The 18,513-nt window shown below is 42.7% G+C and overlaps 1 protein-coding gene across 1 annotated transcript in view; it reads right to left on the bottom strand.

Annotated features, from left to right (window-relative positions):
• tenm1 (teneurin transmembrane protein 1) overlaps positions 1–12,346 on the bottom strand; it is a 213,779-nt gene extending 201,433 nt beyond the window's left edge. The window contains exon 1 of the mRNA XM_074648019.1: positions 11,826–12,346. The gene's annotated coding sequence lies outside the window, so the exon portion shown is untranslated. The remainder of the gene's footprint in view (positions 1–11,825) is intronic.
• Between the last annotated feature and the right edge of the window lie 6,167 nt (positions 12,347–18,513).

Here is an 18,513-nt window from a genome sequence, read left to right on the forward strand (position 1 = left end):
TTCCGCCATGCAGAGAAGGTCTTATTTTCATAACAGCCTGGAGACCCCCAGTGAGTGGGGGAGCTACTATCTTTGTTAGCTCTGGCCTTTACACATATTCCAAGAAGCTTATTTGCACAGAGGGCGAGCTAATCCCGCTCGCTAAACAGACCTCGCAAGCCACGGGAATGACGATGGGAAGAATGTATTCATTCTAAAGCGTGAACTGTCGTCGCCGGCAGATGCTCTGAAAGTGAAGTCGTGGTGTTGTTGTTTGCAGCAGGTTTTCATTTTGTCTACCATTATGATGGCTTAATCATCAGAAGGAATCGAGGCGCAGCAGTCTGTAGCTGCGAATGTAGATCCAGGCTACAGGTCCTGCGGGAGTAAACAGTGAGCTGCCAGAGAGCGATGCCTCTCCTGGAGTGTGTGTGTATATATATATATGTGTATGTGTGTGTGTGTGTGTGTGAAAAGATAGGGAGGGCTTAAAAAGCTATCTGTTCTATTCGTTAGCATCGCCATAGCTCCTCAGGCGTAAGACAGGGACGCCTCAGATGAGAGGCCCTGAAGGACCCACTGGACCCTGTTATACCTAAACCACCCGAAACACAACAAAACAGTACAGCGCCCACCGGGAGCCCTCAGCGGGCGCCGAGAGGAGGGAGGGAGGGAGGGAGAGAGGGAGGGATGAATGAGGATAAAGAGAGTGATGGATAGATAATGAGAGATGGAGAGATTTCACAGTGAAAATGGGGGAATTGAAGGATGGACAGATTGCCAAGTGAGACATGCGAGTGATAGAGGGTTTTAATTAGTGGATAAGGGCTAGCTATCTGTGGGCAGCGCGGCAGCAGCACTCTCGTCACGTAGCCGTGCTTTCATAGCTGACCAAGCCTGAAATCTCTCGCCGCTAATGCCGAGTTTACCAGAACAACACATACTGTAGTGTAAACCCACACACACACACACACACACAAGCCTGGACCTCTCTATACAGTATCCCTGACATGATTCAAAGATGAAACACATGCTGACAATCAGCCACACAGACGGACCCACACTGACTGCCCCCGTGCGCCCACACACACTTATAGCAATTCACACTAAACCGGCAAACAACACACTTGAACACCCACTCGCCATAGAGGATCAACACGCTCTATACTGGCCTTTACAGTAAAGAATGTGTTGCTCGCTGTTTCTCTGATTTCCTCTTTGCCATTCAGCCTCCGGTGCGCTATACCCTATACCTCCATTATTCCTCACACCTTAGCACCCAAGGTTAACGCTTGTATGTACAAAGCGAGCCACACGGGTGACACAGACGAGTCTGGGTGTCGGGAATGAGAGCGTGACCAAGAAGCAGAAGGAAAAAGGCGCGCGTGTGTCCACTCGCAGAGCAGATCGGTTCTTGTCAGGAGCTGTCAGGAGCCGGGGAAACCATCCTGGAACGTTGGACTATTTATATCTGACATGAGTCCAAATCCCACGTCGACGCTGCATGCCTGAGCGGCATGATGAAATCCATAAGGTCCTACACTATTCATGCCCCCTGAATGTGGCCTAGAGCGAGGGAGTAGCTACGCTTTAACTTTTCAAAGGCCGTTTCTTTATATCTTGACTACAGTTAAAACTTATTTCTTTTAGATCTCAACTAAGGTATACCCTTTTTTTTTTTTTCCACTGCTTCTTACCAGACTTTCTTTTCATGATATTCACTTTTACTCCTCTCTGATCTAAAGCCCCTCTGCTGATTCCCCACAAGGCCGAGGAGTAAACAAAAAAAACACAAAAAGGACGAGCATATGCAACAGCACACATGCTTTTCTGTGTGTGTGCACAACACCACGTTCACTTGCAGGGGGCACGCAGGCGTTTGGCCACAAATACACACACACACACAAGGAGCAAGAGACACCACCCAAAACCACTTAATCAATATTCCTGACAGGACAAAGCTTTATTCAACACATTTGATATTCCTCCTCCCGCGCAAGATAAATACATGTCACTGTCCTCCTCGCAGGACTAAAAGGCTGTTCACACTAACTCGCTTTGCAAATAAAGCTTTACATCAAGATTGACAACCTCCTAAGCTCTCCGCGTCAGCCACTGCTCGGAAAAAAAGCCTCTTTCAATAATGCATTTGACCGCTAAACAACCCAAAGCAAGGCAAAGCGGCGACATTAAAGATGCAGAATTAATTGATAAATCAATGGCATTGATTGCAGAAATTGGATTTGGCGATTAGAAAGTATTTCCTTTATTAAGTTGTTGATTACGGAGAGATGAGTGAGTAAAGAGCATTAGCCCTGCAGAGGAGTAGCTGAAAAGATCTACTAGTAGCTGTTGAGCATGCATTGCAGATTGATTTCTGAATGCTAAGTGGGCTAATCTTCCATCTACACCGTTGCAATGTGACGCTTGTCATGTGGAAAAGCCCAGGAGTGTGAGGGGATTTTTGTGCAGTCTTGAGTGCTCCCCACGGCTCCTCAGATCCGTTCTCAACCCTCACCTCCTCTCTGATTCCCCTGGCCTCTCGCAGTTCTGAGGACACGGACGGCATTCAGGAACATCGCACGGGAAAAGATGCTTCTCAACAAAGAGAGGAGCAGCTCAGGGAACAAACTGCGGTGCCTATTCAGTGTATAGGAGCACATAAACGCACCTCAATGTTATGCCACATGGAGTTTGGTTAACCGCGTTCTCTGAGGAATATATAGGGAATTCAAACATTCAGCAAGTTGCATGGTTGTTAGAAATCGAAGCGACGTTTTCAGCCCAGAGGGTTTTGCCTCTTGCGTGTGTGAGATGCATATCAGTGAAAAGAGGAGCCACAGTTTTCTAGACAACAAATAAACAAAGCTTGAAATCAATAGCTCATACTGTAAAATGGGTTTGCAGTTAGGAAATGGTAGGGAGTCACTTTGAGCCCCTTTTCTCTTCAATATCATATACCGTGTTTTTGTTTTTCATTCATCCCGTATCATATTTTCCATTGCAGCCTCTTCTTTTTCTGAATTTGCAAGGCAAAACTGCATTGGGCGTGTTCACTCAACAATATGCAGTTCTCATTTTGCAGCTTGTCAGATGAATGATTGTGTCGTCTTAAAGAGAACAAAATGTGAATTTTCCAAGCAATTCCTTTCCAAGGCACATCGGGGTCGGGATGACATGCAGCGCGTGCTATAAAATTTATAAAATTTGGGAGTTCAGGATTGTTATATCTGGAGACAACACTGCTATACTTGAAAAATGGCTGCACACACCAAGCCCCCAGGAAGAGCGCCAGGTTTTGAAGCAAATTTTCGCAGTGGCCAACAGACGAATTACAACGTCCATGTCCGTCACGTGACACCATCGGGCCACAAACGACTTTTTCTCATAGACTTTCTTTGGGAAAGAGACGTCTGTTACTTGGCGGATAATTTTTTTTCGGTAAATCAACTTCCCAGTAGAAACACTTGAATAGTTCTTATTTACATCATTAGGTCCTAAAAGTTGCCGAATCGAATAACCGTTCATGTGAATGAGCCCTAGACCGAGGGCTGGGAGGCAGGGTTAAAGGAAAGTCAAACCATTTTGGCATCACGCGCCTCTGAGCAACTCTCATAGGAATAAACGTGAGCCCGCCGCCAACGCCGTATCCAGTTCTCTTTATACATCCACACATTGCCGCCATGATGTTCTTGGAGTAGATGTTTGGTATTTCTTTGCTCGAGTCACTTTTCTTTGTGCAGGTTTGGCTTGAGATTTTGGCTGAGAATATGCATCTCTACAGTTAGAAGTCAAATCGGGGCGACGATACTTGAAACGCATCCCAGAGTTCACGGTGGATCAGGACTCATTCTGGAAATTAAACCTTTAACAACAAAAACGACTCCCCCCGCCGAGGAACATATTGAACTGGATTGTACTGTACCATACTGTATTGTATTGTTTAAAACATGGCTTCCAGCAGAGACACATCAAGCACCGTTTTGGAGCTATTCATCTTTTCTATGAGTTAATAATTCATGATCGTCTAGAAAGTAGAGCTATGAATATTACTGATGATACACATGAGGCTATTTACCAGTCAGCAGGAAATAGATGAACTCGTTTAGAGGGGAGATGTACAGTATACCATCACTGTGTTTTATAGGCACGCAACAAAGCTGCTACACATTATTCATATCGAGGTATTTATCATGGTCTTAAGGTGCAGGTGAAGGTGTAGAATGTGTTGTTCCATTGTAGGCTAATATGTAGCCGGTGTGGTCATCTCGCTTCACTTTGTTACCACTAAAGTTGTTTGAATGTTAATGATGTGCAACAACGTTTTCTGAATATTTGATATATTTTGATAGAATCCCTCCCTAATGATGTTTGCATATTGATTTAAGTGAAGGTGAAACGCCACTGTACATCTCGTCAGTGTAAAACCTGGCCGTCGCCGACTCCCGTTTGTCCCCCGTGTCAACAACAGCAGGATCAAATCAACGCAAATATAATGGATTTCAACTTAATTATTTTGACACCGACACCAAAGACGTATACGTTGAAGTGAAGGACAATTTATGTGGTAATAAATTGGGGAAGAAACAAAAATTGATTTTTCTTCTTCTGAAGTTGTCCACTGACTTGATTAATAAAAAGGTTCACGGTGAGAAATGTGTCCCTGTAGGTGTGCATCGGCTTTCTCTGTGTGTGTGTGTGTGTGTGTGTGTCTGCTTAGATATTAGTGCACATAGTTTATGTGTATACACTGTATACATAGGGGGGGTGGACAAAATAAATTGAACACCCGTACAGTACCACAATCCAACAGAACAAAAAGAACCTTTAAGAAGTGAAGAATGTTTACAGAGGTGGACAAAATAAAAGAAACACCTTACAATATATGTAATTAGAGCTGCAGCATTTTTAGTCAACAGACAAAAAATTAAGTTGCAACAAATTTCAAAATGTATTAAAAAGTAAGTCATTTTTCAAACATAAGTGACATTCCAGCTTCTCAATTGTGAATATTATCTGGTTTTCTTAATCTTCTAAGTAGGGGTGTAAGAAAATATCGAAAATATCGCGATATTATGTTGTGACACTTTATTGATTCTAAAAAATACTGTATTCATTTTTAATAAATAGTTTACCTTTAAAGATTCATTCTGTCAATACTTTATTACATTTGCTAAGAGATGCTCCCTCTCGGTGTATGTGCCCTCTCAAAGTCGTGCTGTGATGTTGGATGTTACAGGGACTGTGAAATGCAAATGCAGATCCAACTGTTCTGATTGTATAAAAACGTTAATTTCTCTTTACTCCGCTTTTATGCCTGTGATGGTGTGTTCTTTATAATATGACACTCTTCCTGACATTAATTTTAAAAAATCTGCATATATCACCTTGCTTAGAGTATCACAATATACTGCGTTATACTGAATCGTAACTCCTGTATTATGATACGTATTGTCTCGCCAGATTCTTACCAATACAAAGCCCTAATTCTAAGATTGTTTATTGAATATCTTTGGGTTTTGGACTGTTGGTCGAACAAAACAGGACATTTGACATCACTTTGGACTGTGGGAACTTGAGATGGACATTTTTTTAACCAAACAATCAATCAACATATTAGGGCTGTGAAATTAATCAAATTTCGTTTAAATCCGATTTTGGCTTCCAACGATTATGAAAACAAGATAATCAGCATAAAAAGATTATTGTGCTTATTTCTCTGTTTCTCAATGACACTCTCGTTTTGTTGTGTTGTAAATCCAGCGCCCATAAATCCATTTCCTTTACAGCGGTGCGTTTTCGCCCTGATTGGCGGGCAAGGGTCGGCCCCCTCGGCGGGCGTATTACCGGCTGTGGGTGAAGGAAAGGCCCAGGGTGAAGATAGCGCTTTACAGCACCCCTCGCCCAGACCTCGCCACTTAGTGCTTGCTTGCCCTCTATCACTGCAGCTCCCAGCGTGACTGTCAACCGGGACGGACTATCCTCAGTGCGGAAATGTCGGCAACCCACCTGACCCGTCTTGAAACCATGACTTTTTTTTGCTGTGTCATTACCATTCATATCTTTACGACCAATGTTTTTATGATTAAATTGTTCACTGGAGCGCAAAGTTCTTCATAGATCTAGCCTCTTAATTTTGCACCAGATTGATGCATTTTAACCAGGGCTGTCAAAGTTAATTAGATAATAACGCACATTTGTTTTAATGATACTAATTTCTTTAACACAACTGGCAATTTTTAGGTTGTAGCAAGCCAGAGTGAATTTTCAAAGGGGTCCCTTGACCTCTGACCTCAAGATATGTGAATAAAATGGGTTCTATGGGTACCCACGAGTCTCCCCTTTACAGACATGCCCACTTTATGATAATCACATGCAGTTTGGGGCAATTCATTTGCGATTACAATTAAATATTTTAATCGATTGACAGCCCTAATTTTAACTTTAAAATGTAGGTTACAAAATGTTCTTTCTAAAGACCTGATGTTTCCAAAGTCAATGAGTAATCATGTTAAATAATTGTGAACTCCCTATAGCCCAAAATAATCATGATTATGATTTTTGCCATAACCCAGCAGCCCTGCCACATATTGAGAAAATATTCGGTAGATTAATTGATAATGAAAATAACTGTTAATTGCAGCCCTATATATACAAAATCAATACAATCAAAAATGACCATATGCTTCAATCAGCTCTTCTCTCTCAGCTCTCTACTGTACCTAGGTGTTCTCCATCAGCACTCCTCACACTCTCACACTCACACACACACTCGTCTTGACAAATTAATCTCATATTTTAAAGAGAGAAGTAGAGTGGGCTTGACCAATAAGCCTCTCGGCTCTGATCCTTCTGTCTCCAGAATCTGAAAGCGGGGTGGGGGTGGGGGTGTTGAAGGTAGAGGAGAGTGAAGGGAGCCTTTGATTGCATTTTTTCACAATACAAATCTCACATAACACCCTGCTCCTTATCTAACTGTACATAGTTCCTGACTCTTGCCCCATAGCCCAATGGAAGAAGACAAGAGAGAATAGAAGGCTGGAGACGCCGGTTGAGACGGAGCCAAATACCTTAAAGAAGAACGCCTCGAGCATATACTGTATTACTGTATGTGTGTGTGTGTGTGTGTGTGTGTGTGTGTGTGTGTGTGTGTGTGTGTGTGTGTGTGTGTGTGTGTGTGTGTGTGTGTGTGTGTGTGTGTGTGTGTGTTTGTTTGTCTTCAGCATCGGTGACTGAAGGTGATTTTGGTTTTGATACTATTTCCGTCCCTTTCTCTGCTTCTTTTGGTCCCGCTTTTGGTTTCAGCAACCAAAATAAACAGTATTGTATTTGGATTCTTTATCATACGGAGAGAAAAAATAAACACAAAGGAGACAAAAAGCTTGCTGCTGACGGAGAAATATTTTTAAGATAGTGTAATAAAGGTACAAAAAAATAAGAGAAAGCAAACAGGAGACATCTTGTTTTCAGACAAAAGATTCATATCTTAAAAAGTATTCTCTTACTTTGGAAAAAAAAATTCTACTTGTTATGAAATATGTGAACAAATTAAAACGGCTACTATGTCTGTGAAGGAGTTAATTATTTCTGTTCTATTTATAATTTTCTGTCAATCACTTTGTAAGAATAATTGCCATATGCTGGACCAAAGCTGTTGATAATATTCACTGCATATTACCAGTGTTGTGTTGCCAAGAATGCTTTGCTGTGCTAAGTGCATTTATTGTAAACACAACTGTAAACACTGGGCCTGTACTACCATATGAGGTTTTTATAGGGTAATTTGGTGATATTATATTGCTTTTGTGTTTCACTTCTTTTCAATCGCAGCGCCGGCAATTTCCTCGCTGCAGTGGCCGACCACAGCCGAATGAATAGAGGAAACCCTAATTAGCACTGCAGGACATTTCCTCTCGAGGACGGAGCAGTATTGCAGCAAGAAGGTAAATATTTGAAGTTGTACGGTTACATGTCTAAGTGTCTCTGTGTGTGTGTGTTTGTGCGTGAAATACTAGCGGTCCAGCAGTGTGATTATCCGAGTGGCACGGGTTCTTTCACTTTGAAATTATCAGCAGGGGGGGCGAACACTGACACATTTTTTGCTTTTCCAGCAATTACATTCTTATGATATGATGGACATGTAGAAAGAGAGAGAAGAGGGGAGGGAGGGATAAAAACTCCCACTGGGCCTCCCATCGCCTGCGAGCTTCAACTCTGACTGCAGCACTAAGTGTTGCACTCAATATTACAAACAACCTCCGATGCGTTTGTCCTCTCACTAATTCATGACCCCCAATTTTATTAAGGAAATTTAGTTTTGCCAGCAAAACGTGTGGGGCACAAGGGGAAGTGCGAGTGTGAGCGATTCCATGGGAGAAAAGGAGCATTACAGTGCCAGGGGCTACTGCATTCCTGGAATGAAAATTCATAAATAATGCAGGGCTGGATAACAAAAAGAACTCCCCCGCTGTCTCGCACAGCTACTGCGCTAACCGAAAGGCCACGCAATATCACTCAAATCTCAGAAAAACACAAATTATAAGACACAAGTGGACATTTCTTTTTTTGTTAGTGGTTTCTTGACTCAGGACAACCGGATGTGCTGACAGTAAAACGCCAGGAAGGCCTCAGGAAGTTGCACTGAAATTATAACGGGGGCTCCGAGCCAAGGAGCTGAGCAGCTTCTTCGGATTTCCACAAAAAACGCCATATGCACCGCCCGCTCACTAACAACAAGTCTGAATATTAAAAGTGTGTGTGAGTGTGCAACAGCTGAAAGAGACCGCTAACCACTAACTGGTGCTGAGGGGCGTGTTGGCACAAACGTAAAAACCTGAATAACTGATAGAATGGTCACGAGGTTACCTGGTTGACTGACAGAAATGCCAATGCCTTATCAGAGGCATGTGCACAGCATATAATTGGCGAGGTGACATTTCATTTCAATGACCTGTCCTTTAATTGTGAAAGGCGTTGCCATAATGGGTGTGCCATTTAAAATATGCACTTAATCACCGCTCATCATCACCACCTTGCCTCTGACGCAGCACACCCGCAGGGCCTAAAAAAAATCCACATGTGGACAACACACACACACACACACACTTACTTCACCAGAAAATAGCATGAGCAGCCCCCCAGCTATGACACACAGCTCATCAACCCTGCAGCGGCTAAAGGCATAGGCCATATAGGCGGCCGCCTGGAGCGCAACCTTCTGTATATATAACAATGATAATAATAATAATAATAATAATAATAATAATAATAATAATAATAATAATAATAATAATAATAATATAATAATGCCGTTGGGCGCCTTTCCTTATTTTCTTCATTGAAGTAATTAATGAACAAATAAAGAAAAAAAAGTAAGAAATACACTTTTTTCCCCTGTAACACTCGGCCGCACTTATTTGTTAATAAAAGTGTAAATTGTAGTGAAACTCACTAAACACTGTTTATTTATATTATAATAAAAAAAAAAATTCTGAAAATAAAAATTATAATTTCAGCAGACCTGGATGACTTACAAAAAAAATCCACATGTGGACAACACACACCACACACTCACCAGACAATAGTATGAGCAGCCCCCCAACTATGACACACAGCTCATCAACCCTGCGCCGGCATAGGCCATATAGGCGGTCGCCTAGCGCGCCACCTTCTTTGGGGCGCTGGTCGCCCTCTAAAAAATTAAAATAAAAAATTAAAATGCCGGTAGGCGCCCTTCCTTATTTTCTGCATTGAAGTAACAAATGAACAAATAAAGAAATAAAGAAAGAAATACACTTTTCACTCCTGTAATGTCACACTTTTTCATCTGCCCGGCCGCACATATTTGTTAATAAAAAATATGAATTAAAACACTTTTAAGCCAACAATATCAGGGACCAATTGTTTATTTATACTATAATAAATGCTATACTTTTATTTATGAAAATAAAATTTGTAATTTTTGTCTTAAAACCAATGTGATGTCTGATGTGTGTTGCAGTTTACGGGGCTGGGGTTTGGGTTCTGGGGAGTTTAACCCTAACCCTAGTGCGGCGGGTGGGGGGGCTCCAAATCCAAATTTCACCTAGGGCACCAAAAGGGCTAGAGCCGGCCCTGTCATCAACATTACAGTACAGCAGCAGCACAGTGGGAGAAATGAACGTAGAATCACAATCATCAACCTCCCCAGCAGGACCCCCCATGAATCTACATCATCTTCTTCGGCATGCATGTGACTGTGAGTGTGTATTTTGTGTGTGTGTGACAAAGAGTGTGAAGAAGGAGTGTGTGTGTGGGCGCCTAACCCCCGTGCACAGATGCTCTGTATTAATCACAAAGAGTAAAGACAGGCCGGCTCATTTTTTATCATCACTAACAATAACGCAAGGGCCGGGGAAGGAAGAATTAAGCCCGGTGCAGCTCCAGGTAAGGCAATGACACGCAATGCAACACGGACAGAACACACTGCATCCCATCAGGTATACCTGCGTTCTACCATATTATTATTAAAGCAGCTTTAGTTACAAGCCTATAGACTTGTAACTAAAGCTGTTTTGGGATATCATAATAATATGTAAGATGCAGGTATGCCTGATGGGTGAAACAAGCCAAACATCAATACTGAAAGATGTGCACAGTGGCTGCTGAGAGGTACCAGTGCATCAGATCTATGTATTAGACATATTGACAAATTGCAGTTTCTGATTACAATGCATTTGCATTTTCAAAATGCAAGATATACTATTCCACTCCCTATGTAGTCGAGTAAAGCAAAGATTAACAAACCATGCAGGGGAAAAAAGCATGGGATGCTTTCTGAGAGTTTCTCCTTTAATGGAAGAACATATTTAAACAATTACTCAGAAATATTTCTTATTTATTTGTTTTGCTTTCCATCATTACTTATTTATTTATTTATTGGAAATGCGCCTTCAGTGGTTTACTCCGAGCAATTATTTATAATCCACTGTGAAGGAGAGGAGTGAGGAGGTCTAATTCGAATCTATCGGAGCATATCCATCCATGGTGCAATTTTCCCTGCCTTCACAATAATTATGATTTATCAAAATGCATTTGCTGCTGTTAATTATTTCACCCCCTCACACATTTTTTAAGCAATGTGGAAACAAATATCAATAATTTTAGTCAATTTAAGCTGTATGGCTTCACCACCTTAAACAGCATCATCCAGAAAAAGGTACAGTAAGAAGTTCATGTATGAGAAGGTGTGAGAATAAGATGTGTAGAATAAAAGCAGGTCACACACAGTGTTGAAATGTGTCCTGATGTGGACCTGGTGTTGGTGCTGGTGCATGTCTACAGCCCTGGCCCCCAGTAGGCATGTTGGAAGACAGAAGGCTCGCGTCAGAGAGATCTATACCCCCTGGATCTCTGGTGGCCCTGTTGGCATCATTAGGCTACCTTAGTGCTGATGGAGATGGAGTGGACGAGCCAGAACTGGAGCAAAAACAACTCAAGGCTGCAATGCAATAACGGTGCAAAAACGAAATGCACACACACACACACACACACACACACACACACACACACACACATTCATATGAAGCACAGCAGCTCCACCATATACCTGGGACTGTCATTATTCAGACTGCTTGTCACACAACACAAAGTCTGCATCCCTATACACACTTCAAAGGAGGCGCACTGATTTTCATTATCAAAAAACCCGCATCCACACACACACACATGCACACGCATGGGCCACATCACCATCCGAACAGCTGATAATAAGCATTTCCTGTGAACTCACGTTGTCTCAGCACCAGAGCCTCGTTTAGCTCCACAATGAGCCCACTACCAGGCCAGAACTGAACGGTATCTCTTACCTTTCCGACGTAAAGCCATTCCTTTTAGTCCTGATTCCACGCTATGAGAAAGCCCGCAAATAGATGAAGACTGCGCAAAAAGAAATCGGACTGAGACGCGGACGCGGTGCTCCTGCTAAAAAGAAAAAACTGTGAATGAGACACCTCTGTTTCTGTCTGTGTATGTGCTGCTGCTGCTGGTCTGGTGTCGAGGCGGTGCTGGTGCTGATGCTGATGATGCTCGCTCTCAAAATGCCGATAGAGGACGACGAAACGATTTTTGCGCGCAGAGGGATGGAGCTCCTTGCAGGAAGCTGTACTAGAGCCAGCTCCTCTTGTGTTGTGTTGCTGTGTGTGACTGTCACACGGAGAGCACGGTGCTCGGTGGTGTTTAGCCGCAGTTGAACCCGGAGGAAGCTGACGGGTTGTTGATGCTGTTGCTGCTGCTGCTGGCTGCTGGTGAGGCTCGGTGCCGCTATAACAGCCGTTCACCCGGATCATACCACCGCAACCGAGGAGAAGGGGGTGTGGCACAGACCGCCGGCCACAGACACAAACACGAGCGCAGAAGGCTCGCTCTCTCTCTCTCTTTCTCTCTCTCTCTCTCTCTCGTCAGGAGGTCGTCTGGTATCACTGGTTCAGGTGATGCCATATGGCTGCCCTGTTGTCCTGTGCTGGAATGCTGACTCATTGATATTTATGCATGGTGGAAGTTTGGTATTTTTTTTTGCCTGCTTTTGGTAACCTTTTTCAGCAGCAAATATATAAAACAATTTATTCCCATGCAACAGGCAAACAAATCACAAAAATCTATAAAAGTAAAATTTTTGGAGTAAACTAATAAAAGCTAAGGTGACAAAAATCCATCCATTATCTGTAATCGCTTACTCATTAATACAGTATATGCATGGTGGAAGTTTGGCATTTTCTGCCTGCTTTTGGTAACCTTTTTCAGCAGCATTTCCAAATATATAAAACAATTTATTCCCATGAGCAACAGGCAAAACAAATCACAAAATATATAAAAGTAAGATTTGGAGTAAACTAATAAAGGCTCAGGTGACAAAAAATCCATCCATCCATTATATGTAATCGCTTATCCTGATCAGGGTTGCAGAGGGCCTGGAGCTGAGTTCAGCTGACATTGGGCGCCAGACTATCACAGGGCTGACACATAGAGACAGACAGCCATTCACACTCACATTCACATCTATGGGCAATTTAGAGTCAACCATTAACCTAACCTGCATGTCTTTGGACTGTGGGGGGAAACCGGAACACCCGGAGAAAATCCACGCTAACACGAGGGAGAACATGCAAACACCACACAGTCGGTGGCTGATTAAGGTGGTTTAGGTGATGCCATATGGCTGCACTGTTGTCCTGTGCTGGAATGCTGACTCATTGATATATGCATGGTGGAAGTTTGGTATTTTCTGCCTGATTTGGTAACATTTCAGCAACGTTTCCAAATGTCTAAAACAATTTGTTCCCATGAGCAACAGGTAAAAACAAAATCACAAAAATCTGTAAAAGTAAGATTTGGAGTAAACTAATAAAGGCTCAGGTGACAAAAACCCATCCATCCATTATCTGTAATTGCTTATCATGTTCAGGGTCGCGGGGGGGGGGGCTGGAGCTGATCCCAGCTGACATTGGGCGAAGGCGGGGTACACCCTGGACAGGTCTCCAGACCATCACAGGGCTGACACATAGAGACAGACAACCATTCACGCTCACATTCACACCTACTGGCAATTTAGAGTCAATCATTAACCTAATCTGCATGTCTTTGGACTGTGGGGGGAAACCGGAGCACCCGGAGAAAACCCACGCTAACAAGAGGATAACATGCAAACTCCACAGAGACAGTGGCTGATTAAGGTGGTCAGGGGCCCCTAGGCTACTCTTTGTATGGGCCCCCCACCCTTACTCATCATGCTTTAAAAAAAAAGTTATTTAGTGCCATGTGTAAAAGCATGCTAGGAATATTACACGGCCCACACATACACACTCGGGGAGAACTGGCATATACACACACACACACATTAAGACAGCCTTTAATCTAAACCTTGAAATATCTAGCCAATTTAGGGATTTTTTTTTAGTAGATCTTGGTCATGGTGCATTTTCAGCCGTTGTGCTTTTCATTTTTGTGCTCCGTTCATTTTAACGCTATTCTGTCCAGTAGTGACGTATGATTTGAAATTCAAATTGACCTTTTCAAACTGGTCACATCATGGGGCCAGGTTCATAAGGTCAGCTGATTGGGTAGAAGTGGCCCACATCTACCCAATCAGCTGCTTCATTTTGTTATGTTCCTTAAGGGCCAATAGGGGTAAAGGTGTTTTTTTTCTCTGAAGTACATTTTAATAATAAAAATAATCTGGGGCCCTTAGGCTGCAGCCTAGGCCAGCCTGTACATTAATCCACCCCAGCACACAGAAGGGCCCCAAGCCAGGTTTGAACCTATGACCCTCCGGCTGTGAGGCGACAGTATTAACCAATTTACCACTGTGCCGCCCAGGTGTAAAAATGGTATATAGAAGATGGAATATGACTGTAATTTATTGCTGCAGTGCCTGGTTTCGTGATAACACCTGCAGATCATCTCATAATATCTGCTTTGCTGTAAATGATCCACCTAATGATGCTGACCTGTGCTCCTCTATATATGCGATGCATTGCTGTGGGTATTTACAGCCAGTCTGGTACAAACAACTTGTGAATGACAGGGGTTCTAATGATGCAGTTTATTATTTCCCCAAAGCACAGTACGCGCGGGGCTACAAACAACCATTTTGACAGCTGCTTCAGTCTATCTGCCTTTCTGCCTGTCTTCGCTTATATCCCCCTAACACAACACAGCAGTGTGCATCTTTTATCAACAATAGGTTTTGGCACTTTCCATCAGTTTCATCACTGGTTTCTCTCTAAATGGGAGTCCGGCAAGTTGCGGGCATTGAGTGAAATGATCCAAGGGTGTATGCAGAAAGAGAAAGAGAAAGGAGCTTTATAGGTCCGAGCGTGTTTGATAAAACTGTGTTTCTCTGACGTGTGTGTTTGTCATCTGGACGTGGGCTGTCAATATGTGGCTGCCAGGCCGCGGCAAGAGGCTGCTTCTTGGAACAATGGCTGGTTGCAGAAAGATTGTAATGGATTTTGATCAGGAGACCGAGGGACCTCCAGAGCTTCTGAGAGCGTCGGCCGTGTTTGCCTGCAAAGTCCTAATGGCAGGCACGTTACACCTCCAGCAGCTGACTAAACGCTCTCTATTTTAAAAGAGCAGCTCCTCTTCTGGTCTGGTCGACACATCTCACTGAGACATCTCCTTGACAACCAGACAAATTTTGAAATGTCACAGTTTTTTACTGTGATTCTTTTATTATTATTATTATTATGGTCTATGGAGAAGGGATAATAGATGTTAGGAAGGGAGGAGGGTTGGCCTTGCTATAAGAGAGACAGACACAGCCCTCATGCATTATTCTAGAAAAACATGGTGACTACAAAGTGACAGTAACATTTTGTATCATGAGAGAGTGAGTTTGGAGTATGTGATATAATACGCGGAGCCTACACTGTTGTCAGGCTATTAAATAGGCATTATCAGTCACTATGAGCCCCGTAGATGTGGATAAATAGGGGCCTACTACACCCACTAGTAGGTTTTATCATCTATTCACATGGTGGATCACCGAAAGAAGGTATAAAAGAACACAACAGCGACCTCTAGTGACCGTAGTAATTATGACCGGAGCAGAAGCTGAAGTTAGGCGCTGTAGTATAGACAGCAAGAAACTCCATAAGGGGTGGAGGTCGGGGACGATGGATGGGACACAAAACACAGGACTTTCACCCAGGAGACCAGAATTTGCACTCTGCGAGAAACCAACAATGTGTAGTTGTGTTTGTAATATTTTATCCCAAAACACAATGTTTTTCCCCAAACTTAACCGTGTTTTTTTGTGGCCAAAACCTAAAGAAGTTGTAATTTTGTTGCCTAAACCTAACTGTTTTTTTTTGTCTAAACCTAAATAAGTTGTAGTTTTGTTTGCATAAGCCTAGCTGTTGTTTTTGTCTAAACTTAAAAAAGTTGTAGGTTTATTCCCTAAACATAAAAAAAAATTAGTTTTGTTGCCTAAACCTAAAGAAGCCTTTTTGTTTGTGTTCAAAAAGTGAAGTTTTACAACATGTTAGAATGTGTTGCTTTTAAGTGTCTCTTTCACTTTTACAACATAGTTGGCGTAGTAGGCGCCTACTGACCCACATCTATGGTGCCGATTGATAACGCCAATTTAATGGCCTGATATCAGACCAATCGGTTGCAGCCTCCATGGTAAAGAAAGTTTGCAAAGTAGACCCAGTCAACATGTTATCGGATAATAAGCATCATTAGATGCTCTATAGTGCTGGTCAGAGTGCATTCCAGACATAATGTCAGCTGCATTATATCTGATGTCATCAGATTATAATGTAAATTGCATAAAAATTATACAATCCAATTAAAGAGCATCTCATCTGGCGAGAAAAAAAAAGATGGTCAGTGGAAACAAATAGGAGAGCCCCATCTCCATAAGACCATGTTTGCTGATCCAATTATTGCTGCCCTATTTGGATGACATGGAAGCACAGCTGAGCATACAGGGAGGGAAAAGGGAGCGCAGAGGTGGATTTAGAGCCGGTACTCCATAAAAGCGGTGCGAGAGTGGAAAAGAAAAGCTACTGTTGCTGTTGCTGAATGCTAAAATGGAGTCTGGTGCATAAGTTGGATGATGGGAAGCTTTCCGTATAGCCCTTCTTTTTCCCTGATTAGAAGCGCGCCTATTCCGTTTGACACATCTGTTAAAACCTGAATGGCTGGGATATATTACGCTTAGACATAGACCCTTAATGCTACTTCAAGCCCTAGCAGCTGGAGGCAGTTTCAATGAGCGTTATTTAAACTTGTACATGCAAACTTGCAAAGCCAACACAGTTTTTCTCCTCGGAACTCTGTGTTCCTCGTAGGCTGTGATCGATTGGCCGGTGATCAATCTCTCCACTATATAGAACACAAGGTGAATGTGGCATGCTGTAACTAGAAACTAACAGTTATCCTCTAATTTCTTTGCGGATTTTCTTGCTTGTTATTTCCTCCTCTGTCCCTTGCCTCCTTCTCTTCTAAAAGACTTTCCCATTCCTCTTCTGTTTTCTACTTTCCTCATTTCTTTTCCCACTTCTCCTTCTCAATCCCCCTACCTAGAGCTCCATCCCTCTCCAGGGTGACGTTGCTGAAGGGGGTTTCTCTCATTCTGTAATGAGGGATCTTGGATCGATGCTGTCAACAATGCTCACCAGCTGCACCAGCGATACAGTGTTATACTGCACTCGCGGTGGATGCTGGATCTCAGGGGCTGTTAAGAGTTAAAGCAGCAGTGGGTAGATTTGGAGCAAAAAAATGATTAAAAAAAGTTATTTTTATAAAACGGTCATTATATCGTGACAGTAGTGCATGAGACAGGTGATCTGAAAAAACAGAACAGAACAGCCAATAGGAACGCTCTCCCTCTGAAATGACCTGTGATTGGCTAAAGTCTCTCGTCGCTGGCTAGATTTTCTAGGACTGAAAACAGAGCCATGAGGAGGCGAGAATTCTAGTTTGCTCTCAAAACACTTGAATTACAAAATGAAGAAAGGTTGTTATGTAATTTTTGCCCAACGATGCCGAAAACGTTCTGCCTACCCTCGCTTTCACTTGGGTATTCTTTCTCCGGAAGGGTTTTCTCTCCCTCTGTTCTCCACCAGGCTCCACCCAGTCAGCCACACAATTTGAGCATCTTACAGGAGACGGAGCCAACCGTTTATTGAAATCTGTTTTTAAATGACAGAGCTATGTGACCTTTTCCGATGCACAGCCATAAATTCTCGTAGATTTCATTTTACATTTCCTCCAAGCGTTCACGACCAAATTACACCTGCGCAGGCCTTCAACCTGCGGGCAAGGATCCAGTATTTTCATCTTCAATTATTTTCACTTTCAGATGGTCCTTTAGCACTTTTGGAGGCAGTTTCGAAAGTTCTGAAAAAAGGGCGGTGTAATCTGTCCCACACATTTTGACAGCAGTTTCAAAGGCTGTCCTTTTTCTAAGCCTGTCATCAACTTCCCATCCGAAAAAAAGGGGAAAGGAAGAAGAGAGGCGAGAGCTTGGAGAGGTATATTGATTAATCACTAACAGTAACAGTGTGAACCAGTTTCAAACTGTTGACAGATGAAACAGCCATATATTCACCTCTGTGACACATTCCCCTTCAAGCCTTCCTTTCATAATTAGTCATATCCTTAAAAAGGGCATGACATTAATAAATTCTACATTAAACCCACATGTATAAACTGAGGAGGGGATTTGAAAGAAAGCAATATTTTTAACCAGCAGTGCTGTGACATTCAATAGCTAGTGAAGAGATTGCACTACAGAGGACACAGAACGATACAGGGGAGGACATCACTGCACCAAAGACAGGCACCGAAACACGTGACGCAGGAATTATTGATTTATAAGGCATATCTTTATCCTTACAGTATGCATGAAAGTGAAGAGAACATCAAGAGCATCTCTCGATCACCTTGAACAATGGAATCGAGTCTTTGTTCTGGGCTTAAACAAAGCACCAACACACACCCTTTGGTCCCAAAAACCAGGGCTAAAAAAAAAAAAGCTTTTTACTT

Source organism: Sebastes fasciatus, chromosome 10, assembly GCF_043250625.1.
Source record: "Sebastes fasciatus isolate fSebFas1 chromosome 10, fSebFas1.pri, whole genome shotgun sequence".
Lineage (NCBI taxonomy): Eukaryota > Metazoa > Chordata > Actinopteri > Perciformes > Sebastidae > Sebastes > Sebastes fasciatus.